Source organism: Balaenoptera ricei, chromosome 15 (assembly GCF_028023285.1).
Source record: "Balaenoptera ricei isolate mBalRic1 chromosome 15, mBalRic1.hap2, whole genome shotgun sequence".
In the NCBI taxonomy this organism is placed as follows: Eukaryota; Metazoa; Chordata; class Mammalia; order Artiodactyla; family Balaenopteridae; genus Balaenoptera; species Balaenoptera ricei.
In genome coordinates, this window is record NC_082653.1 from 32981557 (window position 1) to 32997971 (window position 16415).

Here is a 16415-nt window from a genome sequence, read left to right on the forward strand (position 1 = left end):
AGCAAACTGAGTTGAGTCTTTAGTGCCCCCCTTCCCATTACTAATATTTCAAAGGGGAGAGGGGACAGTGCAGAGCATCCCCGAGGATCAGTGTGTGCAGGCACAGAGCTGATGCAAGGGGCCCCATCACCAAACCAGGGCACCACATCACAGAAGCCAGGGAGCCAGCTGCAGGCCCCAGATGCAAAGGAAACACTAGCTGGGGGCCTGCAGCTTCCCCTTTTGGGGCCTCTCCCCACCTCTTCTCTGAACCCTTGTCGGCCCTGCCCTCTGGGGACAATCTGGAGCTCTAGGGTTGGAGAAGAAAGTTATCTGACACGGTGCTTCACACTATAGTATCGAAGACTGCCTCATCAGGTCTCCTGAGGGACTCTGCTTTGTAACCAAGCAGTGAGAGAGGAGACAGTGCTGACCCCTCTGCACTTCAGCCTCCTCGTATGGAGGCAGGAAGAAGTGTTGATGGCAAACAGGAAACCCCAGCCCTACCGCGCCACACAAGGAAGGAGACTTGAGCTGCGGCCTGGGGCCCTGCCAAGATCTAGAGATTACAAGAGATTCCACCTGAGCCTGTCCTGAACATGGGCAAAATTCGTGCTGCCTAGGAAGGAAACAGCATACTTTGCCTTCCATCTACATGCTTTCTTCAATAAAAGGCCCACTTACTGGTCAGACCCATGTGCCTCCTCCATCCCTTTCCCACCCCATGTCCAGGCCCCCAGGGAACCACCCACGTGGTTCTCAGTCACTCTGCTCAGGAAAAGAACATCAAACAGCACCAAAGGGAGAGATAAGGTCAAGTGTACTGGGTATATGTACTCTACTTCCTCAGCTTTATTGTGAATGTGAATACAAAGCTTTGCCCCTCCACACCCCAAAAGGACGTTAGACGTTAGGGAAAAGGGAGGGGAAGGTATTTGGGAAGAGGTTGGCTTGTCCTGCCTGAGGAGGGAGGGCACTTAACGTGGAGGCAGGTAGCAAAGAGAACTAACAGAAGACTAGTCAAAGGAGGCCCTGGTCTCCTGTTTCCCTCACAAATAGGGAACAGAACAATCACAACAGTATTACTATGTTAATAATAAAACAACAAGTGTGAATAATAGACAACTACCAGAAATGCAAGCTTAATACAGGCTAGATATTACCTGCTTCGACTCATTTAATCTCCATAACAACCCCATGAAGAAAGAAACATTAATATTCCCATTTTGTAGATGAAGCAACTGAGGCACAAAGAAGTGAAGTAACTTGTCCAAAGACACACAGCCAGGAAGAGGCAGAGCTAGAGTTCAAACCCAGGACTGTCTGATGCAAAGCAGAACCCCTATTTAGTACAGCTTCTCTTGAGGTGAATGGGAAGAAAGAGTTTTCAGCTAAAAGTCACCTGACCTGGCCATATTCTAGAGAAGTGTATATCAGAATCCCCCAGAGGGCTCATTGAATACAGATTCCTGTCCCCATCCTCCCAGTTTCTGATTCAGTACCTCTAGAGTGGGGCCTGAGAATGTGCATTCCTAGCAAGCTCCCAAGTGATGCTGGTGCTGCTGGTGACAAGACTCTAGATGCCTTCTCCTATTCCTTACAAGAACCCACAGGGAAGGCTTTATTTTTATCACTTTAAAGATGAGGAAACAGAAGGTCCCGGAGGTCAGGTGACTTGTCCCAGGTCACAGAGCTGACATGATGAGGCCAGTGCTCCTTCTGTGGTGCCCTGGCTGGACATGAGGGTCTCCGAGTAGGACAGGCAGCTGGAGGCTGGCTTCAGCTGCTGGCCGCAGCACACCCCAGAGTCCTGGGGAAGGCAGGTGAGTCAGTGACTGGCCTGGCAGACAAGCTGAAGGAAAAGCAGACCTTGCAGGAGCCCGGGATGGAGATCCCATCCAGGGACCCAGGTATTTGCAATGTTACACAGCCACGAATCCCCAGACACATCTCACCCTCTGTCTAAAGAACAAGCTACCCCCTACACTCATGGGCCCCAAAAACCACCTGCGCCCCTCCTCCTGGAAAAAACCTGGGGGCCTGACTGACAACAGGTACGAGGTCCCTGCTGACAGGCAATCTCACTCCTATCTCAGGAGGCAGCCTCTGTCTGGTCCACGTGCCAGATGAGGACCTGAGATTCAGCAGGACAAGTGGCCAAGCTGGGCGCCCTCCTGCCAGCAGCAAGGTCTGCAAAACCCCAGCTCCTTCCACCGACAGCTGGGGCCTTGACCCTTCTTGCTCAGGCCTTCCTCACACAGGTGTGAGTCCCTCAGTGTGGCTGGGGAAGATCTGAGGGAATGGTCTCGGGATGCCTGCCGGGAAGGCCTGCCTCCTACTCTCACGCCAGAGGGCAGGTGGCCAGGCGAGTGACCCCGAGAGTCACAACAGTCACCCCCCACCAAACGATCATTTCGCAGGCCCAGATGAGCAACTACTTGTTTATAGGGAAGTCCTGTCAACAACTACAAGATTTTGACTTCAGGACGGATATTTAGAAGGAAACCCAAAGACCCTTAGCCTCATATGGGATGAGCAGGGTGTTGGAATGGGGCCAAAAAAGGCATGAAGGAAGCAAAAACTCCAGACAGAAGAAGCGGTATGTGTGTGAATGTGTAGGTGTGGATGGGAGTAAATGTATAGATATAGATATGTAAGGGAGAGTGTGTGTGTAAATGTGTCCATATGGGTGTGAGGGAGAGAGTGTGCAAGTGCACATATGAATGTGTGGTATGGGTGTGTGAGGGAGTGTGTGTGTGTGTGCAAAGAACTTAGACTGCAGCTCAGAGAACCCAAAGACCCAGAAAGCGAACCCTCCGGTATCTAAAGGCCCCAGGGAAGGTCCTGGCCAACTCTGCCTCCCTGATGGAAGGGAAGCAGCGCCTCCGTCATCTTCAGCCAGAGGGGCCCTGCCCAGATGGCCCCTCACAGGATAAAGCTCAACAAAGTGCAAAACTCCATGTAACTGACTTGGCATGAGGAAAGAGTGGGAAGTTAGTGGAGGCATACAAGACAAGTAAGACTAAGCATTCCTTCACCTGCATTTCTCAAAACTGAGGGCTATTTTATGGGTATTTAAAGTCCTGCCTTCAGAAGGGCAAATTAAGCTTTCCTCCAGCCCAATAATTGCAAGGTTTAAGTGGAGCCCTGTCCCACAGGGAGGGCCCAAGGTCTGTGTCACTCCTCATGCTCTGAGCCCCCACTCGCCATCAGCTCTAGGCACTGCTGGCTTATCCTGGCAGGTGAGGAGGCCGTCTCCAGTTCCCCACTTCCTACAAGCACAGGTTTCTTTCTGGCCATGCTTCCTGTTTACTAAGTGCTTCTCTGAAACTCATCTCTGACCTCACATCCCCTTCCTAAGGGAACCCCAGCAGTTCTTCCCTTTTTTGGTGTTATAGGCTGAGACTATGAGCTTTGTGTGCAGAGATCTTAGGGTTTCCTCTCCTTGCTACCCAGGGCCAGGATTGGAAACCCAAAAGCCCAAAGCGCTGGCCTCCTCCACCGCCAGAGACAGGCAGGTTCCTCGCCCTTGGAAGCAGTAAGGAAGGCCAGCGGAGGAAGGGTCAGTGTGTGCTGAGCCCTCCCCTGGGGCAGCCACTGTGGGGCATCTCACATCCACCCTTTTTTAACCTCATTAATGCCCTACAACAGGTGTGGGGAAATTCAGCCGCACATAGCAGATCTCAGACCCAGGAGAAACAGGTCATCCAGGGGTTTCCAGAACATTTCCAGGAGGCTGAGGGGAAGTTTACCACAAAACCACACTCACACCCTCCTCTGCCTGTCCTGCAACCAGCTGACTAACCCTAAAGAAAAATCAGCACCACGAAAACCAAACTTCTCAAAATGGCCTTCAAAGGCTGTTTCCGTAAAATCTTTATACTTCCCCCACTGTCTGGGATTAAAAGAGCAGCCTTCTGCTGGGCAGAGAGAAAACAGGCAGAGCCAGGTGAAGAAATTTCCAGAGAACACAGTAGGCACATCTGTCCTCCCAGACCTACATTCTTTCACCAGCTCGCTGGAGGGTTGGGGCAGGCTCTTCTGGAAGACTGCTTAATGAGAAACTTAAAACATTTTCCACAGAACAAGGCATCCCAGAGTAAAGCCACTTGACCCACTCCCATGACCCCTGAATACAGCCACACAACCTAGGATCCAGTTTCTGGGTACCGAAGCTTCCTGACCTCCTCTCACCTCAGACCAGACTGAAACACACATACATACCACCTCCCCTGCCCCCACCCCTCTGCACCATGTTCCCAATTATCCTGTCACATACACAACCCACCACATGCACAAGAGAGCAATCCTTGCCCCAAATATCTGTATAATCAACTGTAAGAGCCTATGTGGAGCCTTAGGAAGAGGGCACTGATTATCTGAGGCCACTACCTATCTCCCCAGAGTTCTTAGGATCTCATGGATTCCACCAGTTAAAGTCCTCCCTGAATCCCAGGCAGGCTGACCCTGCCTGTGGACAAAGCATTCAGCAGCCATACCCACAGCTGCCATTGGTGGGTATTTAGTAGGGTGAGTTGAGCCACAGGATCTGGAATACACAAAGGATGCTTAAAATAGAAAGGCTGAGGTTCTCCTTCTCAATCTTTAAGAAAGATGGTCTCAACGACACGACTTCCACCCGGTTTGGACCTCACTCACGGCATGACAGCTGTTAGGTTTGAGGCACAGTGAACCCCAAGCACACCCTCTCAATCCCACCACCACACACAGAAAACCCTGGTATAAGATGATTTGCCAGCAACCAGCAAGCCCCAAATGTGATTAGTTCTGAGGCCCACTGGCCATCCACCTTTGTCCTGCCAGGCTGAGATGGAGGTCAGACGCTGACCCTCACCCCAGGTAATGGCGGCAGAGGCAGCAAGGATGGCCAGGACTTTGTGGCCCTGCCTGAAATGAAAATACCAGAGACCAAGCACCACAATTCTCTCCCAGGTCTTTCTTGTTCCTTTCATTTTTATTATACAAGTAAAACAGACTTTTTAAATTTTAAAAATATAGGTAAGCAAAAAGATTAGGAGCCACAAAAGGACAATTACTGTGCAATTGCACTTTTATAAGAAACCTAGAATAGGGAAATTCATGAAGACAGTAAGTATAATAGAGGTTACCAGGGCTGGGGTGAGGGGAGGGAATGGGGAGTTAGTGTTCAACGGGTACAGTCTCTGTTTGGGATGATGGAAAAGTTCTGGAAAAGAATAGTGGCGATGGTCATACAACACTGTGAATGCACTTAATGCCACTGCTATGGTCTGAATATGTGTATCCTCCCCGAATTCATATGTTGAAATCCTATGATGGTATTAGGAGGTAATTAGGTCATAAGGGTGGAGCCACGAATGGGAGTAAAGGAGACCCCGCCGCGCTTCCAAGCCCCTTCTGCCATGTGAGGATATAATGAGAAGTCTGCATTCTGGAAGAGGATCCTCACCTGACCATGCTCACACCCTGACGACTTCCAGCCTCCAGAACTGTGAGAAATAAATTTCTGTTGTTTGTAAGTCACTCAATCTGTGGAATTTGTTATATAGTATAGCTCAAACAGACTAAGACAGCTACTGAATTGTATACTTAAAAATGGTTGAAAAGGTAAATTTTATATTGTGTATATTTTACCATAATAAAAAATCAAAAATATTTAATGTAAGAAATTTAAGATCAAAATCTTCCAAAATTCCACCACTCAGAGACAATCACTATTAACATTTTTCCATATATCATTCCAGAGGCAAATATAAGTGGATGATATATCTTACAAAAAATAGCACATTGTTTATTAACCTACTTTTTACAAAATGTATCACATTTTCCCATGTTAACAGATACACATCTGTATCCTAAATTTTTTGTAGTCACATGGTATTTTAATGTATAAATACACCATGATTAACAATTTTACTATTTGGGGGCATTTAGTCTCCATTTTTGTTGTTGTTGTTATTATTATTATTATAAAAAACGCTGCATGGGACATCCCTTATGCACATATTTTTCTTCATGTGTCCAATTATATCCTTAGGATAAGAATTCCTATGGGTGGAATTGCTGAGTCAGGGACTCCCTCAGGAGGATTATCAATGGAGCATTGTGAGTAAAACCCAACTAGGAATGCTGAATTCTGTCATACAGAAGTCTCTTCCTCCACATGGACTTTTCTTGGTTTCCACTTGGGTGTCTACAACATTGCATAGTGGTTCAGGAAAGTAGGGCGTATCCTTTCCATATCCTCCTTACCCACTCCTAAGGCCTCCTCTGGGGACACATCATGCCTACGTCATTAAGTGAAACTGGTACACAAGGAAGACAAAAATTTTACTGGGATAATTCTACTGAAATCCCTTGTGCTAGCAGGAAAGACTAAAACTTTAGGATGGCCCAGTGCTGGGTGCCCCATGGTGGGCAACCTAATTGTAGACATATGAAAGGTTTTCTTTTGTTAAATGTTGTTTTGTATGGACAGAAGGAGAATGCAATAGACTCTTCCTGAGGAGACCAAGGGCCAGAAGGGATCTGTGGAATCATCTAAGCCCTGGCCTTGGAGATGGGGAAACCAAGGGTCCCAAAGACTCAGAGCACTCACTTCAATAATCTTTAACTGAACCTCAGAAGTGTCTCATACACAGTGATTCAGTCAGTTCAGGGCACAGTTGAACATACCCTAAATTTTGACACCTAGTACAATTGGCTGCACCGCGCGGCTTGTGGGATCTTAGTTCCCTGACCAGGAATCGAACCCGCGCCCCCTGCAGTGGAAGCACTGGAAGCGTGTAGTCTTAACCACTGGACCACCAGGGAAGCCCCCACACCTAGTACAATTCGTATCCTCCTCACCATGTGTACAAAATAGGAAATTAAGATCACTGATCACATCCCAGCCCAGTCAAGGCCAGGTGTGTGCTAGACCTGGCTCCTACTGGCTCTCAAGCCTCTCTCTCCAAAGTATTATAATTCTCTATGGTCCACCAAAACACCCATTCCCAAATCCATCATAGCCCCGTCTGTACTACTCAAAGAGCCAGCAAATGTTTGCCTGAATGCTTGCTGTGTGCCAGGCCCCTGTCTGAGCATGTATCACAGTGAGATAGTTATCATTTCCATCATACAGCTGGGGAAACTGAGACTCAGAGACTTTATTTTTTTTCTTCTCATTTTTTATTCAGTCAACAATATTTAAGAGGAATCCAAGATATAAAAGGCATTTTGCAGGATGCTACCAAGGTGAGTCAGTCAAGGACTCTGCTCTCAGATTTCACAAGGTGAGAGATAGATAACAATGAAACAAGGAAGAAAGGGATGGGCAAACTGTGGGATGAGAAGGCAAAAGATGGGGCTGTACTCCCATGGGGCACAGTCAGGGAACAATTCCTGGATGCAGTGACATTGGAAGTAGCTGGAAATGTGGCCCCAAGTTTTTCAGCCTTGAGTAGGTCCTGCTGGGTGGCAGGAGTGTTCTACTTTATCAGAACCAGGGTTTATCTTTTTTTTTTTCCATTATGGTGTATTACAGGATATGGAATATAGTTCCCTGTGCTGTACAATAGGACCTTGTTGTTTATCCATTCTACATATAATAGTTTGCATCTGCTAGTCCCAAACTCCCAATCCAACCCTCCCCCTTGGCAAGGTCTATTCTCTATGGAGACTCAAAGACTTAAAATGACTTTTTAACTACAGACTAAACCCTTAGGTTGGTTTCCCCCAGAAGTTGACCATAAGACAAGGATTTGAGGACTTCCCTGGTGGCACATTGGTTAAGAATCTGCCTGCCAATGCAGGGGACACAGGTTCGATCCCTGGTCCGGGAAGATCCCACATGCCGCGGAGCAACTAAGCCCGTGTGCCACAACTACTGAGCCTGCACTCTAGAGCCCGTGAGCCACAACTACTGAACCTGTGTGCCACAACTACCGAAGCCCGTGTGCCTAGAGCCCGTGCTCCACAACAAGAGAAGCCACTGCAATGAGAAGCCCGCACACCGCAACAAAGCGTCATCCCTGCTCACCACAACTAGAGAGAGCACACATGCAGTAATGAAGACCCAATGCAGCCAAAAATAAATATAAAATAATAAATAAGTTTATTAAAAAAAACATAAGAGAAAAATATTTTAAAAAAAAAGGACAAGGATTTGAGTGCAAGTTGAAAGGGAGTGGAAAAGTGAAAGAGGGAAGGGAAGGCAGCCAATGAAGGGAGACAGTTATTACTGTTAGCAACTGGGATATGGTCCCACAGGACAACTCTGAAAGACAGCATGGAATATGCCTCAAAGTTACCCCAACAGAGAGGTGAAGGAGTTGGAGTATTTATACACTTTCTCCCATCAGTCACTGGTTGAGGTCAAGGGAACACAGGAAGGATGCTGACAGCATCTATTACATTGCCCAATATCATGCTGCTAGAAACTCTGATTGCCATTCAAACTCCAAATCCAACAGTTCTTTCATTTCTCTATAGAAAGGAGAAGTTAATCAAACTAACACTATGGATAAAGTGTTATGCTGGTAAAAGTAAACCTATTTGCCAAATCACTTCGGGTTAACATGTCCAAGGAAATATAAGGTATCTTTTTGCTAATTTTTATCAATATAAGGAATAGAAAAAGCCATTCTAAGTCACTTTGCTCATCTCACGGGAATTAACCAAATGCCCTTCCCTGCCCGCTTCTTCAGTGAGAGGCTGCCTTCTCTAGTTCAGTCACAGCTGCGTTGGGCAGTTCTACAGCCTCAAGCTGTCATCCCCGAGCAGCTGCATCAACCTCTGATTACAGGCTCCAGAGTCTACCATCCAAGGGATGATTAAAAAATGACCCCCTGTCCACCTAGCAAATGGAGTCTGGAAGATGTTCCTGTTTACTGTGCCCTGCTCCCCCACTGTCTCCTGCCCCATCCCCTCCCCCACCACATCCTCCATGGGAATCCACAAATAGCCAAATAAATGAAGCCTTCAGTCATGGGCCTGTGGTAGCTTACCCAGCCTCAAAGATTTATTTACAATTCTTCTGGAGAGGCAGGGAGGTGTTTAAATAGCACAGTGTGTCATTGGGATAAAAAACTGGACCGTATTGTGAAGAGTGGTGGGAGAGGCGGGGAGGTGTAGGAGGAGACCACTGCCCTAGTTTTACAAACCCAGCTGTAGCAGCTCTCCGCAACTATAGCTTGAAGACAGAGACTGTACGTCTTGTTCCATTCTAAGAACACTACTGAGACCTGCCCAGTTTCTCACTCTGGGCAGAGGAAAAGGAATGTGGACAAATCCTGAGACTGCCCTTGGGATCATCCGGTCTCCCAAGTTCTCCAAGGGATTCTCTGACAATCTGGTCCCACCTCCACACCTCACCTCCCAGTGAGGACACTTCCTGCCAAAAGTATCCTTGAGAAGACTGAAGGAAATAATTAGGCCAAGGTCCTGTTGTACTTTGGTGACAGGACCCCTTTCTGGCAAGGCCCGCAGTCCACCTCTTGGCACTCTAGCATAGGTGCCAGAATACTTGGTCCTGGACACCTCTCCAGCCAACTCTCTTGGCCATTCCTAAGGAGCTCACGCACAGAAGGCAGACAAAAAGCTTGGCTCCAGGAAACAGACCAAGAAATCAAAGCAAAACTCGGTAACTGATTGGTCCCAGGTAGGCCAGTGCATCCAAGAGTGATGACGAGAACTGAGGGACTGAAAACAAGGTGTAGGGTTGTCAACCATCCTGGACCAACTCCTAGGATAACACAAACTGGAGAGAGGGCCTGAACCCAGAACAGAAGCCATGCGGAGATGCAGAGAAGTAGACTCTGGGGCAGAGTGAGACCACCCTCAGGAAGGCGGGGGTGCTGCCAGCCGGAGGTACAGTAGGGGCAGAATACTGCACAGGCCCTGACCCACTCAGCCAGGTGCAGAGGGCATATCTTTTACCTTCCCCTGGAAGAGGGTATGACTAGGAGCCCCAGATCCCCTGGCCTTCTCTCAGCCAAGCTCCCCAAAAGTACCCTTCATCATTCTAACCAGATTTCACCAGCATAAAAAACTAGGACAGAGGAACATAGGATATGCCTAGGTTGCACTCCAAAGATTATCCTATCCCCTCTGCACTCCACCTCTGCTCTCCCTTCTCCTGAAGGAGGAGCAGGATTCACCTTCCAGCCTTCTCAGCACAGGGAATCCTGAATTGAACCAGCCCAGACTCCTAGGTGCCTGGGCAGGTTGCATGCTCTGTCTCCATCTCCTTGTCCCAAGGCAAGAACTACCCTCTTTCCAAAGCTACTGTCCCTCTCCGAGCTCAGGCATCATTTGAGGTCCTCTTCTGTCCCCCTGAGGCCCACCCGACTGCAGCAGCTCCCAGGCATCAGGCTGACCTTTTCAGAGGAGAAAGCACAGCTGGTGCCCACACTCATGGCCATACTCCAGGGTCTCTGATCCCAAATGGGCACCTCACAGGCAGACTCCACATTCTCTGAGACACTGCATTTGGACACAAGTTTGAAAACAAAACACTCCTCAAACTACCCAATATAGCCACTGAGAAGTTTCTTTAATTCTTCAGACCATCTGCAGAAAAAGTTCCCAGTAAGGAAATGTGGATTGGTGAATAAAATAAATCCAACCCCGGATTCCTCAACCAGATGCTGGGGAAAGAAGGCCCCTGGCTCTGTCTCACAGCTGTTTAAAAGAATCATTGTTTCTAATTCTTTCCTCCCATGGTACCAAGATCAACTGTGGCAGGAATTGTTATTTGTCAGCTCATTGGTTCATACATTCATTCATCACATGTAAAGTACTTACTATAAATTTGGCCAGTTCTAGACACGGCCTCTGTTCTCTGGGAGAACAAGTTTTAGGGATCCAGATTCCACGCACCTGGAAATAAAGTGCATCGCAACGTTCAGAAGCCTGGCGCTCAGCTCCTGCTGTCACTGAGGCGCAGAGGTGCGGTGGACAACCCAGGACCCACGGAGCGCCCCAGGGTAAGATGGAACCCTATATCTCCCTGTCAGGCCACCGTGCCTCTCTGCTGTCCCCAGGGATCTCCCAGCTTAGGAACTGAGTGCAATGCAGGCACTCGAAATGCAGAAGTGGCCGGGGTCGGCCCAAGGCACCTGCCTCTCTGGCGAGAGAGGATGCAAAGCCGAGATTCCCAGCGACCTCCGGCATCAGCTCCGGAGACGGGCCGCGAGCCGGCAAAGGGGAAGTGCAACGAGGACCCAGGGCCCCCGCGCATCCGGCGCCCTTCTGAAGGCCAAGGGAGGCTCGGGCGCCGGAGGTTGGAACCCGCCTCCAGGGAATCGTCGGTTGAGCCGGGAAGAACAGGACCAGATTAGGATCGGATACCCCCCAGGACACCCCCCGATTAGGGTCGGGGCCTGCCATCCCTGCACCTGCCCGCCCGGCACCTTCTAGCCAGGGAGTCCCGGGGACCCCGGGGATAGGGTGGGGGCGCATTCCTGCCGCCGCCCTTGGCGTGGAGAGAAGGAAGGACGCCCCAGGAATCGGAGGGGGAGGACGAGCCTAGAGCCACAACTTTCTCCCGCGGAAGGCGGGCAGGCTGGGGTTCCGCACCTACGCGGCCCCTGCGGAGTCCACACGCCCGGGAACCCCCAGTGTCTGGGGAAGAAGGGAGGAGAACAGGAGCAGACGAGGACTGAGGGGCTGACTCGGACGGGTCAGGGGACACTGCGGGAAAACTTTCGGCGAGGGGAGAGAGGACCGCCCAGTGCACCACACCTTGCGCCCCGCAAATCGGGCCCGGAGCCTCGCTCCCCGCGGCCCGCGCCCCGCGCCTTGCCTGCGTCCGGAGCCGGCTGCACCTCTCGCGCGCTGCGGGGACCTTGGAGTTGGAAAGTGGGGGTGTTGCGGCCGGGGACGGCTCCAGCCAGCGTCTCGGTCAGCGGTCGGCGGGCCCGGCTCCCTTACAGCCCTGCTGAGCTTGCGGCAGCCGCGCGATTGGGGGTCGGGCGCCCAGTCCTCCTCCGCCCCTCCTCGCCCTCTCTCCCGCCCCTCTGCCTTTATCTGCCCCAATCGGATCTGACCGCCCTCCCTCCCTCCCCCTCTTTCTTTAGCTCTCCATCTCTCCCTCCACCCCTCTTCCCCGGCCTTTCTTCTTCCCCCTCCTCTCCCGCCCTCCCTCCCCGCCTGGGGGGCGGGGCTTCTCCCCTCCCTCCCAGACAAAGCTGTGGCTGCTCATCCCCTTCGAGTCCGGGCTTAGGCTTCCGGCCTGGGGTGAAGGGGTAGAAGTGAGGGGGTGGGGAGGATGAGCTGGCTCACTCACCCCATTCTCCGCGGCCTTCTCCAAAAGGGATAGAGTCTTGGCCCGAGCCCCTTGGTTTGCTCCGGGCGGTGACAGCCACTCCCAGAGAACAGTCACGCTGCCCCGCGGAGCCCACGTCGAGCTCCCTGGATTCCCCAGGCAGAGGATATGGGATTTTTTTTCTAACACCTGCTTATTCCAAAAAGGGTTTGAGCTGAGCAAGGCCCCTTGGACTTCGCAGGCTGGCAGACGTGACAGAAATGTGAAGGAGGCCAAGTTTCTTTGTCCTCCTCTCACCTCCCCCCTCTTAGCCATCCCTGGACCTCCAGGGCCTCTCGGTTTACACGGAGCCTTAGAGCACCCCAGATTGGGGGCGCCTTATTTGTTCCCTCCCTCTTATCGCAATTGTCCCCCAACATACATACTCCAACCCTGCAGGGTCGGTCCCCATACCTTTCAGCGTGGAAGGGGGACTAAGGATTAATGGGTAGACAACCCTCAGGGTACAGCTGGGTCAGCTCATCCCTCCTGGAAGCGAAACATTCTTTATAAATTCATTGTTTGGATCGTGGAATGTGTTTCCCTTAGAAACAATGTTATAAATGGTGACCTGCTTCCCAGACTGGCCACAAAAGTCTTTTGAACCCAAAATGCAGCTGAAGGTTGGTGGTGAAAACTGTGTCAGCTACCCCAGAACAAGGAGACCACTGATCAACTATAGAAAAAAAAAAGAAAAAAATTACCTTCTGGTTCTTTCCCGAGCTATAAACAGAAAGGTCAATCATTAATTCCCCCTCCCCCACCCCAAACTTCGGAGTTACTACTCTGTATTAGTAAGCTTCTTTACTTTGCAGGTGATAGGAGCATCCTCAGGGGAATGTATTATGAGGACATGGGGATTTCCCTACAACCTCAGGGTCAGAACTGCAGGCAGAGCTCGGTAAGAAGCAAACCTAGAACTTGAAGGGCTTCCAGTAACCCAGAAAGTCTTCTCTGAGGAGCCAACTTTTCTCTTTCACCATAGACTGGCGTTCACTGCACCCCAGACACATGGCAAAGGGTGGCCATCACTTCCATCACTGGGGCTTAGAGCTCCCTGTTGAAGAAGGCAGCCAGGTGGAACTAGAATCCCTTAGTCTCTACTCCAGTCTCCCAGGACAGCAACTCATTGGCCCAGTTTAGGTCAGGTGACCATCCATTGTCCAAATTAGGCTGCCAGGAACCCTGACCTGTTTAAAACAAAATCCATTTCTCTCCACTTAGAGTCTCCATCTTGGTGAATAAATTGATTGATTAGTTCAAGACACCAGAAAACATCTTTCTTTTCATCAATTTCCCCATACAGAAAGCACAAGAGAGAAAGGAATATGCCTTTATCCTTCAAGGCAGTGTAGGGACAATACTTCTGTAACAGGGATAATATAATGCAAATATTAAACTGCTATATTAAAGCCCATCCTTAAACCATGTTTTCTTGTAGACTTCCACCCCCATGGACTAAACCAGGAGGCACATGGCCTCAAAGAAGCAGCAGAAAAGTATTTCCAGAGCCATCCTCTAGTAGAAATACAATGCATGCCACAGTTGCAATTTAAAACTTTCTAGTCGCATTAAAAATAATTTTAAAAAGTGAAATTAATTTTCATAATATATTTTATTTAACCCAACATAACCAAAATATTACCATTTCAATGTGTAGACAATATAAAAAAATTATTCATGAAGTATTTTACATTCTATTTTTGTACTAAGTCTAAAATCAGGTGTGTATTTACACTTCAAAACATCTCAATTTGGACGTTAAATTTTGAAAGAAAATTTCAAAACTAAAAATACTTGATCTGTATTTAGGTTTTATAAAATTTTCACTTGAAAAAGTATATTCACATACCCAAGTTGTTCCAACATGCTTAAAAGTTTCCCAATAACTGAATTATCAGTTTTTAAATTTACGTTTTAATTAATTAAGTTTACATAAACTTAATACTCAGTTCCACTAATCACATTTCAAGTGCATAATAGCGACATGTGGCTAGTAGCCACCATCTTGGGACAGCACAAGTTGAAGAGCAAAGAGGGCACTGATGAGCTTGAGTCTCAAAGCCAACTTCCCAAAGTTCCCTGGCAGTCCAGTGGTTAAGCCTCTGTGCTTCCAGTCCAGGGGGTGCCAGTCGGGGAACAAAGATCCCACATGCCAGGCGGTGCGGCCAAAGAAAAATAAAAGCCAACTTCCCTTTTCTCTTTAGCAAAACAGTGACAGAAATATCAAGCATGGTCAGAGAAAATGATTTTCCACATTCTTTTATGTCCCCCTATAACATCTCAAGAGGCAGACTTTGCCTACCTAGATCAGAGTTCTACTTTATGCCTGGGAAGAAGCAGGAGATGCAGAGAAGTGGGGAGGCCCAAAGCCTACCCTTAGGTACCCAGGGGATTCTGGGAGAAAGGAGGAAGAAGTGGGGGACATAGTAGGAAATGCACCTTCTTCATTTGTGACTTCGACCAGTGTGAGAAGATATGTTGATGGGCTGAAGGGAGTTCTGGGGATAAAATAGAGGAGATTGCCACACTGGCTGCCTACCTCTTTCTCCCAGGTTCTCAGACACTCACCTGGGGGTGGAGGGCAGCCTCATTAAGGTCAGCTTAGTGGATCGCCTATGTTACATAAAGGGAGGGCCTGGGTTTTTTTTCTGGAGTCACCCACAGTTCCTGCATGGCCAAGACCTGCTGCAGAGTTCCCACCTGCTCCCAAGGACCAGAGGCCTCAGAAGGAAGCTAAATTGTGAGCCAAAGCCCTTCTATAGGGCCTGTCCTAGTTTGAGCTCCCTCAAAAGCAGAACATGAGACAAGAACTTGGGTGCAGGTCATTTACTTAGGAGTTGATCCCAGAAAGCAAGAGAAGACAGGGAAGGAGGAGAAGCTAATAAAGGATATACAACTAGCACTCCATTCCTCTGGGGACCCTCTAAGCACCTGTGTAAAATGCCCCTCAGAATTGTTCTCTCTGAAAGTCAGGGAGCTGGGGATTTATCCGCTGACTCTCATTCCCCACCAGTTGAGGATTATTCCCAGGAGAGTTTACCTCTTCTTACTTCCTGGTTGTGTGGATATCTTTGGCTTCGAGGAAACATCTGAGGCAGAAAAGCTGGAGCCACTGCCATTGGCACTTGAGGTGGGACGAGTTACTGTGCATGGAGCTGCCCACCACAGCTAATCCAGGGTGAGAAGTGGGCTGAGGGGAGGCGACACAGGACACACAAATCATCTGCTCTAAGACCCAGCATGGAGAGGGCAAGTTGACCCTGGAGGCTGGCAGGACAACATGATGGGGACTCAGAGGGAGCAATTGGTGAGGGCTGAGTTAAGGTTAGGTAGGATAGGGAGCACTACAGAGCTCCGAAAGAGCATGGAGCACCCAAACCATGAGGTACACGGGCTGCAGGCATCAGCAGAATATGCCAGCCAAACGCTCATGAATGGGGCCACCACCCCTCAGCATGCTGCTTTCAAAGGGATGGTACAAAGCAGGCCCTCTTCAGGGGAGCCAAGAGAACTGAGGCACCAGCCTCAAATGCCACTGCAAGAGAAGGTAAGACAGAATCTCCCCCAAAGATCCATCTTGGAGAGAGCTGGGAAGGGAGGAAGAACTTGAGAGAGTTTTTAACCTAACGAGACCAGCAGGACTGTTTAAGTTATTGCATCATACTCCATTTTGTCCCTCTGCTATGTAGGAGGTGAGAACCTGCAAAGGAAGATCCAATGAGTTAATAGAGAAATAAGGAAGCCTAGGTGAGGTCTGTCCCTGGGACCTGAATACACCTGGACATGTCTGGCACCTTAGCATAGTGGGCTAGCTGGAAATATATTTGTTGGAGAGGTGGAAAAGGGCCCTCCTTGGAGATAATTTTCACTCTAGAGAAAGAAGAAACCAAGTTCGGCCCAGTAACAACGCTTTAGTTGAAAGAAGGGAGGTGAGAGATTGTCTCTCAGCTCTGCCTCCAACCTGAGTCCCTGGACACATAGGGGAGGGGTTGAGAAGATAGAAGAGGCTCTAAGTTATAACTTAGAGGAAAAGACTGTTTCACGAACTTCAGGGATATTCTGGGGCCTAAGCAGCCATGCTTGGGGACCCTGCTGCTAAGTAACATTTAAGGGACCAACACTCCAACACTCAGCTTCTCTATTTCAA

At 49.2% G+C, this 16415-nt stretch overlaps 1 protein-coding gene across 1 annotated transcript in view; it reads right to left on the reverse strand.

Moving 5' to 3' along the window:
• The window catches only part of RASSF2 (Ras association domain family member 2), a 38648-nt gene extending 27806 nt beyond the window's left edge, over window positions 1-10842 (reverse strand). The window contains exon 1 of the mRNA XM_059895964.1: window positions 10765-10842. The gene's annotated coding sequence lies outside the window, so the exon portion shown is untranslated. The remainder of the gene's footprint in view (window positions 1-10764) is intronic.
• Between the last annotated feature and the right edge of the window lie 5573 nt (window positions 10843-16415).